Below are 14,209 nucleotides of genomic sequence, written 5' to 3'. Positions count from 1 at the left end.
CATATCCAGCTCCAGCAGCCATATCACCCTGTAGCCCAAGACTGGCTGCCCACTGAAGCTAAGCAGGGCTGAGCCTGGTTAGTACCTGGATGGGAGGCCTCCTGAGAAAACCAGGAGTTTCTGCTGGAAGAGGTGTTAGTGAGGCCAGTAGGGGGTGCTCACCCTTTGGTCTGTGTGGGCCCTAACACCCCAGTGTAGTGACGGGGACACTGTACTGCCAAAGAGCACTGTCCTTCGGATGAGAAGGACGGTGCTCAGAGAGTCACTCTGGGGTCATTAAAAATCAAAGAATGTCCTTCGAAAAACAGTAGGGCTGTAACCCCGGCATCTTGGCCAAATTTGCCCCTTGGCCTCTGTCCATCATGGCCTCCTAATCATCCCCATGTACTGATTGGCTTCATCACTGTCTTCTGTCCACCAGTAAGCTGGTGTGTGGTGAGCGTTCTGGTCCAATATGGCTGCCGTCGCATCATCCAAGTGGATGCTGCACATTGGTGGTGGTTGAGGAGATTCCCCCTTCCATATGTGAAGCGCTTTAAGTACCCAAGCGCTTTATAAATGTAACAAATTATTAATTATTATTATTATTATTATTAAGTAAATCCAAAACTTGACTTAAAGTCAGTCTGAAAGAGAGTTCATAAAAATAACACAGAATTACATATGGGGAACATAGACTCCCTGTGTTATACCACTGGTCACTATTGTAACCGTCTTCATTTATCTGCAGTTTCACAACAGAATAAAGCATGTATTCATTTAATTTCAATGTGTATGTATAGGTAACCCTTTCATGATGATATGTGCAAAAAATGTATAAGCTATTCAAAAAAGGAACTTAGTATTCTTACCTGTCCTTTCTGAGCTTTTATGTCATCCTTCCGTTAAGATGACAGTACCAAGAAATAAATGTGTGTGGTCACATAACCAAACAAACCAATCATGTTAGACCTGCCATAAACTCATATAGACATCTTACATTTTCATTATATATGAATATGTACTTCATAATATGAGTTACTTTTTAATTTCACACTAAAATATGCAAAGAAAAATTGTGGTCACAATTGTGACCAGTGGGATTAAATGGGTTAAGAAAAATAAATGCCTCTTGTATTCTAAAAATAGGTGTTGGGTTAAGTAAACCAATAAGGTTGCTTAAAGGAATAAGACAAGGATGCCCACTGTCCGGTCAGTTATAGGCTTTAGCAGGGGAACCACAAAAGATCTGTCTGGTCTAAAGGTTGAAGGCAATTGCAATGCGTTTAAGTAAACAGCATATGCAGACGATATAACTGTAATTGTGAAAGATCAAAGAGATACTGATTTTGGTAATTACAGTATCTCTTTATATGAGAGCGCGTCATCTGCAAAACTGAACTGGACTAAAACGGAAGCATTTTGGAGCAATGATAAAGAAAAATGCTGTCATGTCAATGCAAAACCGGTTATCCCTGGAAATGTAAAGTGGGAAAAGATGAATTTAAGTTTAGGCATCTTTGTATGTTCAGAAGTACATCAACGAAAAAACTGGGAAGGTGTTGTTACGAACCTCCAGTGGAGGAGGAGGTTGGTGACAATAATAAAACCATTTCAGGTTGAAGGAACAAAGGAGACCGGTTTATCAGCAAGTATGGCGTCTATTTACAATATTAATTAACCAAAAGGTACAACAGATACCTGACAGATAACAGATAACAGAAAAAAAAAAAAAAACTACAAAAGGGAAACAAACACATTAGTATTTACCACCCTCTCTCCACCGAGAGAGTAAACCCCAGAACGAGGGTCGGACTTCATACACACTACTGTAGGAACTCCACGAACGCCACTGCAGTATCACCCAGCTCTGGTAAGCTGTATGTATATAGACATCTGCTCTCCACACGTTTCAACATCAGTCTGCCTGTTCTCTTCCCTTTTTACCACCTCCCGCTCTTCTGCTGATTACCAACAGGAGTGCACACTAACTGATTGCCAACTGGAGACAGGTGTGCACACAGGACCTGCAGAGGACAGACAAGTCATCTTCATTTATAGCGCTTTTAACAATGTAGATTGTTTCAAAGCAGCTTTACAGAGATAATCGTATAATTTAAGGTAACAGAGATTGTTTTGGCTTTATAGCGGTTCTTTATTAAAGTTATTTTCCAGTTAAAGTTAGTTTTGATTGATTCGCTTCCGTCGCAGCGATCATTTGTTAAAATTAGGGGCCGCTAAGACGACACCATTCTCTCTACACAGACTTTAAACCTGTGAGAAATGCTGATGGCATTCACATGCGCATTAAGAATTGGTTCTATAGTTATGTGCGTTTGAATATATGTGCGCAGGTTTGTAATTCCCTACAAACCAAGCCTAAACAAAGTGCTGGTCTTTCCTTCTAAATTTTGATACAGAATTTTATTTTATTTTGTCACTTCGGGGTAGGTACGCGAAACGAATTTTCCCGACAACGCTTTATCTGTAGAGTGGTAAAGGGATCCTCCAAAGGGAGAGACTAGTTGGCACTTCAGCACTGCGTTGTCATCGGGTCCAGGCGAAGGTCCTTCGTCAGATCTGGATACGGCCTGGATCCGGCAGGCTGCGGGAAAACCTCGGGATAAACAAAGACACTAAAGACACTCTATTAGCGTAGATGCCATTCTTCTTATGATGTAACGAGTACATCAGGATTTATGGGAAGTGTTCCTGGTTCCGGCTGACCTAATCTATGCAGCCTAACATTAAATTATAGAACTTTATAATGTATTATGTGAATGCTAGGTCAAAGAGATGTGTCTTTAATCTAGCTTTGAACTGACAGAGTGTGTCTGCTTCCCGGACAATGGTAGGAAGACTGTTCCAATATTTTGGTGCTAAATAGGAGAAGGATCTACCGCCAGCAGTCGATTTTGATATTCTAGGTATTATCAACTGGCCGGAATTTTGAGATCGCAATAGACGTGAAGGACTATAATGCGTTAAGAGCTCGCTCAAGCACTGCGGAGCTAAACCATTTAGTGCTTTGTAAGTAATCAGCAATATTTTAAAATTTATACGATGTTTAATAGGGAGCCAATGCAGTGTTGACAGAACAGGGCTAATATGGTCATACTTCCTGGTTCTGGTAAGAACTCGAGCTGCTGCGTTTTGGACCAGCTGTAGTTTGTTTATTAAGCGTGCAGGGCAACCACCCATAAGAGCATTACAATAATCTAGCCTTGAGATCATGACCGTGTGACGGTGCAATGGAAGTAACCTATCATCCGTTACAGAACAGTACACAATTACTCAACCAATTCGACATAACATTTTTGTAAATTTATTTTTAGTCTTAGGCCTGTCTTAAGTCTTTTAGCTTTTCCTTTTTTTCAACAAAAACAATGTCAAAAGAAATTAAACATTTTGCACAGAATCATCATGAATCATAATGAAACAAAGTATTTCATCAACACTGGGATAAATGTAACATCAATTTCATCAGTTTTAACATTTCATGTATTGAGGCCCACAAAATAAAATAAGACAATGAAGGTCTTTGGTTTAACTCATATCACGTAACAGCAATAACTCAATGTGAGTAAACTTTTCTAACAGTTCGTAAACACCACCTCAGAAATGTTAGCGCTCGTTAGTGAGTGGTTAAGTGTGTGTGTATGTGTGTGTGTATATGTGCGTAGAAGATCACAGTTCAGTTTGTAGCGTCTTTTCCGTGGGTGGGCGAGTGAATGAATAGTTTGTAAGAGGAAGAGTGGTGTACTGTTCCAGTCCTACCTGGAGTCAACCGCACAGTATCTTGATCTCACAGTCCTCAATGAAAAGGGTAACTCACTCGCAGTCGCAGCGCTGTAACGTTCGGCTCGTGCTCAGCCCAGGCACCTCTGATAACGTGTCTTTCAGGGAAAGCAACAGCAATAATCCAGACACTCTTTCACAGTGCAGCCAGCAGTTACTTAGGAACACAGCAATCTTCCCTCGAGTTTTCTCCTTTCAGCGGCGTTGTAATAGAGAATCAAAACAATGTCTATTTAACTCACGCACAGCTCAAACGCAGCCGGCGAACGAGCGTCTTTTAGAAATAGCAACAGCACAAATCCCAACACTCTCCCGCAATGCAGCCAGCAAAGTGGTTAGACATCAGGTAACTCAGGCGTTTTTTGGAAACTCCAGCAGCTGCTCGAACTCGTTCACCCTGTGTTTGTCAAACTTCCCCGCCTTAAGCCCCGCACACCTGTTGCTTAAATAATTTGCTACGTACTTCCCTCTCACCACACCGCATTGCATTTTGGTCAGTGTAGTTCCTTATTTTCGCCACACTCTCCTCCCCTTGAACAAAACATCTCATAGTTCTCTATGAAGATGTACGAATTTTAAAATCCTAAGAACTCCTCCTCCTCAGTTAAAGATTCATTGAAGAGATCGAGGATTGTTTGTTTCTCTTGAGTCTCCAATTCGGTGGCAGTTGGAAAACAGGATTTTAAGTTGCAGACATGAACAATGCGGACATCCTCACCTGTGGATTCCAGTGCTATTTGGTAATTTACTGGTCCCATTTGTTGTATTACCCGGTAGGGTCCCTTCCATTTCGGTGCAAGTTTAGCAGTAAAGTTTTTCTTTGCACTGGATTGGGGAAACTGTCGGATCCACACTCTGTCTTTTTCCTTGAATAAGACGTCCCGACGATTCTTATTGTAGTTTCTCAGTTGCCTCAGATGTGCTTTCTTACAGTTCTCTTTTGCCTTTGCCTGCAGTTGACTCAAGTGATACACTACTTCATAGTTGGGTGCATCTGGTGAGAGATCATGACCTTTACCTTTTAGAAGTTTATTCATCGGTCCTTGTAACTTTCTTCCTAACTGAAGTTCCGCAGGAGATATTCCAGTAGTTTCTTGTACTGCCGAGTTGATGGCAAACCTAAATTCAGGTAGGTATTGGTCCCATCGCTTATGATTTTCATCTACATAGGCAGCCATCATACTTTTAAGGGTTCGGTTGATTCTCTCGGTCATGTTCGTCTGCGGGTGATAAGCAGTAGTCAGCTTTGGCGTTACGTTCCAGCTTTCACATAATTCTTTGAATACTGCAGACACGAACTGAGTGCCTCTGTCAGACACCAGAAAATCTGGGACTCCCCATCTGGTTAGGATCTCTTTTCTGAATAGTGTAGCAACTGTCTTAGCAGTAGCTACTCGCATGGGAAAAAGTTCTACCCAGCGAGTGAAGTAGTCAACAAATACTAGAAGGTACTCGTTTTGGTTAGTGCTACGGGGTAAGGGTCCCATGATGTCTACCCCCAACATCTGATTAGGTCGGTTGCTGACAATTTTCTGCATCTTCCCGGCAGGTTTCTGTTGGTCAGCTTTTAAGGTTTGGCATTTTACACATCTTTTCACAAACTGTTTGATGTCGGACCACATCCCAGGCCAATATGCCACATCCTGAATTCTTTTGTACGTTTTATAGATCCCAACATGACCACTCATAGGGCTACAATGATAGTGTTCCAATATACAAGGTACAAGATCTTTGGGAACAAAGATACGGTAATGGAACTGATTCTCTGTCAGCTGAGTTTTGAGGTACAGCTTATCTTCTACGACTTCATATTTGGCTTGCTGGTCATCATTGTTCTCAGCCAAATTTTGAAAGATTTTTGTGATTTCTGGATCATTATGTTGTTTCTCCCAGATCAATTCTGCAGTAACTGGAAGTGGGTTGTGGACATCCTTCTGATTGGAATACAAGTTACAACTTGTGTGTGGAGTTATCTGTGATAAAGCATCTGGAGCTGCGTTTAATTTTCCCTTTCGATACTCAACAATGAAATCGTACTTTTGCAACTGTAGGGCCCATCGAATAAGACGGCTGGTGGTTTTGGGTGAATTCATTACCCACTGCAAAGCAGAATGATCGGTAACGACAGTGAACATTCTGTGATCCAAGTAGTGCTGCCACTTGTCTAACGCCCATACTACAGCTAAACATTCCTTCTCTGTTGCAGAGTAGTTTGTCTCTGCAGGGTTAAGAGTTCTACTGGCATAAGCTATTACCTCCTCTATGCCTTGTCTCCGCTTTTGAGTCAGTACTGCACCCAGTCCTATCTCGCTGGCATCCGTGTACACAATGAATGGATGCTCTAAATTGGGATGGCCCAGGATGGGTGGAGTCATCAAGCAAGTTTTCAGTTGTTCAAAAGCCTGTTGGCACTGTAATGTCCACTGAAAAGTTCGGCCCTTTTTCTTTAAGGAGTTGAGTGGTTCAGCAATTCTGGAAAAGTTGGAAACAAATCTGTGGTACCACCCGGCTAGTCCAAGGAAACGTTGGACTTCCTTCAGATTTCTTGGCACAGGATAGGTACGAATAGCTTCCACTTTACTAGGGTCAGCTGAAATGCCTTGGATGTTGACTAGATGACCTAGGAAAGTCACTTCATGCAAACAGAACTTGCTTTTTCTGAGGTTGATGGTTAAACCAGCCCCTTGTAACTTCTGGAAAACAGCTTGGAGGTCAAGAAAATGCTGAGTAACAGATGGAGAGTAAATTATAATATCGTCAATGTACACAAAGCAATTCTTGCCACGTAGCTCTCCCAAGACAGTCTCCATAAGACGTTGGAAAGTTGATGGGGCATTTTTAAGACCAAAAGGCATTACATTAAAGTGATATAGTCCTGCAGAGGTAATAAAGGCAGTCTTGGCTTTACTGGAAGCATCCATAGTCACTTGCCAATATCCACTGTTAAGGTCCAGAGTGGAGAAGATAGCTGACCCCGAAAGGGATTCCAAGATTTCAGTAAGATTTGGCAGAGGATAGGCATCACTTTCTGTTATGGCGTTCAATTTGCGATAGTCTACACAAAATCGAAGACGTCCGTCCTTCTTCGGGACAAGGACTACAGGAGAGGCCCATCCTGACTGTGATGGCTCTACAATACCTGCATCTAACATTTCTTTGAGTTGTTGATTCACTATGGCTTGTTTAGCAGGGGACACCCGATAAGGTCGTTGCTTGATGGGAATTTGGTGATGTGTATAAATTTGATGTTGGAGAACAGCTGTTCTTCCCAACTGTAAAGTACACACTTGAGGGTTGGTTCTTAGGAGGTGACTTAATTGAAGTTTTTGACCAGGTGGTAAGTGAGCTGCATCCACTGCTTGATTAATGAGTGTTGTATTATCCTCACCTTCAACTTTTAAGGGAATGAGTGGCGTTAAGGGTGGAATAGAACTTAACAGGGAAATACTTGATGTGGAATAGTGAGCTTGATTTTCATTTAGCAAATGCTGGTACCCCATCTGTGTTGGCACACTTGCATGACCAGGTTGGAAGAGGTAATCCACACCGGGAACAGAAGAAAAGGAATACTTCCCATCAGACACCTTTATTTGCATCCCACTAAAGAAAATAAAGTCTAATCCCAAGACAATGGAATAAGCAAGAGCTTTGGAAGTTAACACAGCAACAGGAAGGGTGCAAACATGGCCGTGCAGTTCAAGCGAAACATTTAACCATCCCAGGGGTACTTCTGTCATTCCGTTTGCCAAATATAAAGGTCCAAGAGACCAAGGGTTAAGGCTGTGTTCTGGGGGGTTGAATTCTTTCCACAAGTGCTCATGAATTAGGGTAAAACTCGCCCCAGTGTCCACAATGGCTTTGCCTACCCAATTACCAATACCAATTGGTACAATTAACTGTTGTGGTACAACAACAGCTTCCTGTGAATGTGTTGTCACTTTCTGATGTAAAGCATTTGCAGTGGTCATTGAGTTGTTGGTGGGTTTACCTCTGGATCTAGGAGGATAGGATCGTTGTAGATTAGCAGAAGGTTGCTCTGGTGGTGGAAAAGATGGAGAAGGCAAAGAAAAATGTGGGCAAGTACTCGGAGCATGTTGCCCTTTACACCTCCAACACTGTACCTGTGGCTTATCGACTGGCCGGTTAACGGGTGGTAGGGGTCCTTTGAGTCCAGACTGACCTTGTTTTGAGCTCAAACGGTAGTTATACTGTAACTGCTGTAAATTATCCTTCTCAAGTTGTTGTCCCAACCGTACCAAGTCCTCTATAGTTGTTACACGACCACGTAGCTGGCTAGCTAAGTAAGGCTTTATGTTCTTTAAAGTCATTTTAACCAGTTCAGCCTTGGTTAAGGTAGGCTTCCACCTTTTGCAAAGTGCTCTATAGGTAAAAGCAAAGTCTCTTATGGACTCCCTCTCTCCTTGAGTTCTGATTCTGACACGCTCTGCAAGTTCATCCTCATAATCTTCAGAGAGAAAGGCAGTAAGGAATGAAGACTCAAACTCAGGCCAGGCAGTTACTGTAGTTCTAGCTACTTCCCACCAATCACGTGCTGTACCATGCAAAACTGTTCGGAAAGTAGCCAGGATTTCAGAATCAGTTAAAGGATGTAATGCAAGAAAATCCCGACACTTAGCTAAATACAACAAGGGGTCAGAATCGTCTGATGGTCTCCCAAAAGTAGGAAAGGTTAATTTGAGATGGTCGCTCTTGACAGCACCTGCATTTACAGGGGGGGTCATATTCATGGATTGACTTGAGGATTCAGAAGTCTTCGGTCGATCATCCTCTGTTTTATATTCTGGACTCTCTTGCAGTTCAGTTATTTTAACACTTAAGTGATCAAGCTGGGCGGCCAATTGAGTGAAATCCTGGTTTAACTCATCGTGGCTTTTTTGAAAGTTTTGCCGGACAGTTTTAATATCTTTCTGTATCTCTAGTTGAAGTTTCTCCACCATGGAACACATATTTGAAACTAAAGACTTTTCAATTTTCTTAAATTCATCCAACATGAGCAACTTCATGGTCTTAACCATTTGATCAGTCTCTGTTTCAGCTTGTTGTTTGGTTGTTAATAAAATTGTGGAAATTTGCTGAGTGTGATTGTCCACTTTCTCAGACAGTCTTTTCAATTGGCTTTCATGTTGGGCAGAAGTAAGTTTCAATTCACTGGTAAGTGCAGTTACAGCGGTCTCCTGTCTTCCCATGAGATCATATAATTTGTCCCAATTTCCCTGGACTTGAGCAGTAAGGTGTCCAATTCCCCTTGCAGGTGTGGGAATTGTACCAGGCAAATCATATTGGACATGTGAAGATACTGGTGAAGATACTGGTGAAGATACTGGTGAAACATTAGTTGCTGCCTCTGTTGGAGATGGAGTGCATATCTGCATCAGTTCCTCGCCACGTACAAAGCTATGCACAGGCGTGCTGCGGGCTTCATCAGATGAAGCAAACTGCACATGAGTTCTTGATTGTATAGGGCTAGGTGGAACATAAGGGGAAGAGGGATAGTTAGACAACAGAGGTTGAGGGGGGCCAGCAATCCAGTCAGGAGTTGTAACATCTGGAACCTCCATATCAATAAAGGTTGACGATGGGGGTAAGGAATCTGCCATGACTTACCATATAAAGAGATGTGTTTGTATATTGTCAGTAGTGTGGAAAGAGAAAAAAGAAAAAGAAAAAAAAAAAGTGTGAGAGAATTTTTTTTAAATACTTCAATTACTCACTTCATAGAATTTCTCAAAAATACTTGTGGCAACTGACAACTGAAAAATAGTTAAACTCAATTACCCCCACACTGACTACAACCTTAACACAAAGTTCAAAAGACAAGAGTCAGTTAGGCTACTACTTCAGTTTTACATAATCTAGTTAATGTACTCATTTAAAATGAAATGATTTGCATCAGTCAAAATAATCACTTTCATACCCCACATTTAACACATTTCATCAGGTACTTTTAGTTCAGTTCCACAGATGAAGTATAGTTTTCATGGTTTAAAGATGCATGAAATAACACAATAAGCAGCAATCTGAGGTCAGTACACCATTATATTACACAATTAAATTCAAGTCCCTGTTCGGGCGCCATTTTCTGTGATGGTGCAATGGAAGTAACCTATCATCCGTTACAGAACAGTACACAATTACTCAACCAATTCGACATAACATTTTTGTAAATTTATTTTTAGTCTTAGGCCTGTCTTAAGTCTTTTAGCTTTTCCTTTTTTTCAACAAAAACAATGTCAAAAGAAATTAAACATTTTGCACAGAATCATCATGAATCATAATGAAACAAAGTATTTCATCAACACTGGGATAAATGTAACATCAATTTCATCAGTTTTAACATTTCATGTATTGAGGCCCACAAAATAAAATAAGACAATGAAGGTCTTTGGTTTAACTCATATCACGTAACAGCAATAACTCAATGTGAGTAAACTTTTCTAACAGTTCGTAAACACCACCTCAGAAATGTTAGCGCTCGTTAGTGAGTGGTTAAGTGTGTGTGTATGTGTGTGTGTATATGTGCGTAGAAGATCACAGTTCAGTTTGTAGCGTCTTTTCCGTGGGTGGGCGAGTGAATGAATAGTTTGTAAGAGGAAGAGTGGTGTACTGTTCCAGTCCTACCTGGAGTCAACCGCACAGTATCTTGATCTCACAGTCCTCAATGAAAAGGGTAACTCACTCGCAGTCGCAGCGCTGTAACGTTCGGCTCGTGCTCAGCCCAGGCACCTCTGATAACGTGTCTTTCAGGGAAAGCAACAGCAATAATCCAGACACTCTTTCACAGTGCAGCCAGCAGTTACTTAGGAACACAGCAATCTTCCCTCGAGTTTTCTCCTTTCAGCGGCGTTGTAATAGAGAATCAAAACAATGTCTATTTAACTCACGCACAGCTCAAACGCAGCCGGCGAACGAGCGTCTTTTAGAAATAGCAACAGCACAAATCCCAACACTCTCCCGCAACGCAGCCAGCAAAGTGGTTAGACATCAGGTAACTCAGGCGTTTTTTGGAAACTCCAGCAGCTGCTCGAACTCGTTCACCCTGTGTTTGTCAAACTTCCCCGCCTTAAGCCCCGCACACCTGTTGCTTAAATAATTCGCTACGTACGTCCCTCTCACCACACCGCATTGCATTTTGGTCAGTGTAGTTCCTTATTTTCGCCACAACCGCATGAACTAATTGTTCCGCATTTGTCAATGAGAGCATATGGCGTAATTTAGATATATTTTTAAGATGGAAAAATGCGGTTTTACAGATACTAGACACGTGACTTTCAAATGAAAGATTGGTATCAAAGAGCACACCCAGGTTCCTAACCGACGACGAAGACTTAACAGAGCAGCCATCAAGTGTTAGACAGTATTCTAGGTTATTACGTGAGGATGTTTTTTGTCCAATAATTAGAATCTCTGTTTTTTCAGAATTTAGAAGTAGGAAATTACTAGTCATCCAATTTTTTATATCAGCTATGCATTCCGTTAATTTTGTGAATTGGTAAGTTTCGTGAATTGGTAAGTTTCGTTAGGTTTTGAAGAAATATACAGCTGAGTATCATCAGCATAACAGTGGAAGCTAATTCCATGTTTCCTAATGATATCTCCTAATGGTAGCATGTACAGAGTAAACAGCAGCGGTCCTAGTACTGAGCCTTGTGGTACACCATACTGAACTTGTGAACGATAAGACATCTCTTCATTTACTGCTACAAACTGATAACGGTCAGATAAGTATGATTTAAACCATGCTAATGCAATTCCACTAATGCCAACATAATGTTCGAGTCTAAAAGAATATTGTGGTCAATAGTGTCAAATGCTGCACTAAGATCGAGTAACACTAATAGAGAGATACAACCACGATCGGATGATAAGAGCAAATCATTTATGACTCTAACGAGAGCTGTCTCAGTACTATGGTACAGTCTAAATCCTGACTGAAAATCCTCGCAGATATCATTTCTTTCTAAAAAGGAACATAGTTGTGAGGATACTGTTTTTTCTAATATCTTTGACAGAAAGACGTAGATTCGAGATCAGCCTGTAATTGACTAATTCTGTAGGATCAAGTTGCGGTTTTTTAACAAGCGGTTTAATCATAGCCAGCTTAAAGTTTTTTGGTACGTATCCTAGAGACAAAGATGAATTAATGATAGTAAGAAGAGGATCTATGACCTCTGGAAGCATCTCTTTCAGTAGCTTAGTCGGTATAGGGTCTAACATACATGTTGTCGGTTTAGATGATTTAACGAGTTTAGTAAATTCTTCCTCTCCTATAGCAACGAATGAATCAAATTTTTCCTTAGGGAGACTACAATGCACTGCCTGATGCGATACTGTAGTAGACGGTTGCAGTTGTAATTTTCTCCCTGATATTATCAATCTTATAAGTGAAGAAGTTCATAAAGTCATTACTACTGTGCTGCTTGGAAATGTCTGGGCTTGAAGCTTTATTTTTCGTAAGTTTAGCCACTGTTTCAAATAAATACCTAGGATTATGTTTATTTTCTTCTAATAGGGTTGAAAAATAAGCAGATCTAGCAGCTTTTAAAGCCTCTCTGTAAGTAATCGAGCTCTCCTTTCATGAAATGCGAAATACCTCTAGTTTTGTTTTCTTCCAGTTGCGCTCCCTTTTTCTGGCTGCTCTCTTAAGGGCCCGAGTGTGCTCGTTGTACCACGGCGTTGGACTAATTTCTTTAATCTTCTTAAAGCGCAACGGAGCAACTGTGTCTAAAGTGCTGGAAAAGAGAGAGTTAAAAGTTTCTGTTGCAATATCGAGTTCTTCTAAGCTATCTGGGATGCTGAGATGATGTAACTGATTAGGAAGATTATTAATAAAGCAATATTTAGTGGCAGAGAAGTGATAGGTCTAACATATTTGAAACACTGAGTCGGCTTTGAAGCCTTGGCTAAATGAAGTTTACACGAGACTAGATAATGATCTGAGATGTCATCGCTCTGCTGCAGAATTTCAACGGCATCAACATCTATTCCATGTGATAATATTAGATCTAGAGTATGATTACGAAAATGAGTAGGTCCTGACACGTGTTGTCTAACTCCAATAGTGTTTACAATGTCTTTAAATGCCAATCCCAATGCATCTTTTTCATTATCTATGTGAATATTAAAATCACCAACAAATAGTACTTTATCTGCAGTCAATATTAATTCTGATAGAAAGTCCGCAAATTCTTTGATAAAATCTTTATGGTGCCCTGGTGGCCTGTATACAGTAGCCAGCACAAATCTCAAACGTGATTTATCGTTTACACTATATATTTTTACATTAAGCACCAACACTTCAAAATAAGTATATTTAAAACTAGATTTCTTAGTGGTTTTGAAAATATTACTATAAATTACAGCAACACCTCCCCCTTTGCCTTTCAGAGGAGGTTCATGTTTATAACAGTAATCTTGTGGGGTGGACTCATTTAAAGTAATGTAATTGTTTGGTTTTAGCCAGGTTTCTGTCAAACACAGCACATCTAGGTTATTATCTGAAATCATATCATTAACAATGAGTGCTTTTGGAGTAAGCGATCGAATATTCAGCAACCCAAGCTTTAGCATTTGCTCATCTGTATTATATCTGTTTTTTATTTGTTGAACATCAATTACATTTTTAACCTTAGATGGGCTTGGACATTTTTGGGATTTCCAAATTCGGGGAACAGACACAGTCTCTATATGATCTAGGTGAAAGAGGCTCTATGTGATGGGATTTATCTGACCTTGGTGACGCGAGGCCGCTAGCAGACAGTCGGTTAAGCCAGTCCGTCTGCTTCCTGACCTGAGCCCAATTTGTCATTTTTGGCAGCAGTACACCTGGCATTCACACACACACACACGGCCTAACGGCCGTAACAGTGTTAAAGATAAAATTTGTAATAGATTATCAAAAGGGAATTGGATTTTACCTCAAGTATCATAAAGAGGGAGAGTGTTGGTCTATTAGGATTTCTTGGTGTGTTAAAAGACTTGAGCCATAATTTTGGTTTTATTTTTACAAATGTTTTTGTTTATTGTTGGACCAAAATATAGCACCACAAACAAAGCAAAATTGTTTTGATTATAATGTTTTATTTGGTAAGGCAAAAATGTGTATATGGCTGACAAGAAAGTGAAAAATGCAGTTTAATAGTGATACTGATGTTCAGAGCTCTGGTAAAAAGTAGGCTGTTATGAAGTATAAGTATTATGAATTGTTGAATTATACTGAATCTTTCTATTTATGGGGTGTTGGGAATATTTTATGTCAACCCAATGAAGCGGAAGGACGTAATGTATTGTTTTAAAAGAAGCTGATTTTTTTATTTTTTATTTTTAATATATTTTATTAGGATTATGTATTTATGAAGTAATGTGTTAAAGGTGTAGGCTATGTCTTTTTTGTGTTTATAGTTATAATTAAAGA

Source organism: Leuciscus leuciscus (genome assembly GCF_965113295.1).
Source record: "Leuciscus leuciscus genome assembly, chromosome: 16".
Taxonomy (NCBI): Eukaryota; Metazoa; Chordata; class Actinopteri; order Cypriniformes; family Leuciscidae; genus Leuciscus; species Leuciscus leuciscus.
This window is presented reverse-complemented; position numbering follows the sequence as displayed.